Consider the following 1,189-nt stretch of genomic DNA (forward strand, 5'->3'; position numbering starts at 1 on the left):
ACTTTGTAGACCAGGCTGGCCTCGAACTCAGAAATCCGCCTGCCTCTGCCTCCCGAGTGCTGGGATTAAAGGCGTGCACCACCACGCCCGGCTGTAAGTGGCCTTTCATTTTATACTTTGAAGGCAGGAGCACGTTCTGTGCTCTGGTAGATAATTAAGTTTGCTGTGGTGGTTGCGTGTAAGTGATGCCTCAGCTGGGACACAGATGTTTAAAGCTTTGGTTTGCTCAGAGAGTTTTGACTCCACAGTTCGCATTTTATAGAATTTAGTTGTTGATGGGTTTAAGTATAATAACTCATTCTATTTATTATTAAATCTACATCTGAAGTTTTTATGATAATGTTTAAGAACAAATTCGGGGGGAAATAGCTGTAGCACCATTTAGTTCATGCTTGCCTGGCATGAACTAAAACCAGATGTGCGGACACATGCCTGGAGTCTTAGTGCAGAGGAAGTAAAGGCAGGAGGGTTAGAAGTTCAGAGTTCAAGGTCCTCCTCAGTGACCTGAGTTCATATAAACAGTGATGCTTTATAGGGAAGGCATTTGTAGGGTTTTTATTGGAGTATGTATATATAATGTGTGGATAGGCACACTCGTGCCACAGTGCGCACGTGCAGACCATCCATGTATCCCCTCTTGTTGTACTGTGAATTTGAAGCCATTCACAGTGATAATGAAAAGTGTTGTAGCAGGAACTACAAAAGCTAGTCTAAGAAAAATAGAAAATAGCTGCCTTCATCCACCGCACACCAAACTGTCAGTTTCATCTTGAGTTGACTTGGAGTCAAAGAAAAGCAGAAAGTCATTGTAGCTTAGAATTTTTACCACTTTTGTTAAAAAGCGAAGAGCAATTCCTTGAGAAGAAATCTCTTCATTCATGGTGAAGATAGTCATCGAGAGGTGTGGGAGGTATTGAGAACAGCGCTGTAGCGGAGAAGAGAACATCTTTGAAAAGTCTTTTTCATTTTGTCCTCAAAAATAATAAACACATAACAACACATTACAGTAAAAACACTTGTTTCCTGAGCCCAGGTTTCTTTTTTTTTTTTTTTTTTTTTTTTTTTTTTTTTTTTTTTTTTTTTTTTTGGTTTTTCGAGACAGGGTTTCTCTATAGCCCTGGCTGTCCTGGACCTCACTCTGTAGACCAGGCTGGCCTTGAACTCAGAAATCCGCCTGCCTCTGCCTCCC

At 41.0% G+C, this 1,189-nt stretch overlaps 1 protein-coding gene across 4 annotated transcripts in view; it reads left to right on the top strand.

The window, feature by feature from the left end:
• The window catches only part of Ift88 (intraflagellar transport 88), a 90,959-nt gene that overhangs the window by 61,408 nt on the left and 28,362 nt on the right, over positions 1 to 1,189 (top strand). The gene's annotated exons all lie outside the window — the stretch shown is intronic.

This window comes from Mus pahari, chromosome 8 (assembly GCF_900095145.1).
Source record: "Mus pahari chromosome 8, PAHARI_EIJ_v1.1, whole genome shotgun sequence".
NCBI lineage: Eukaryota > Metazoa > Chordata > Mammalia > Rodentia > Muridae > Mus > Mus pahari.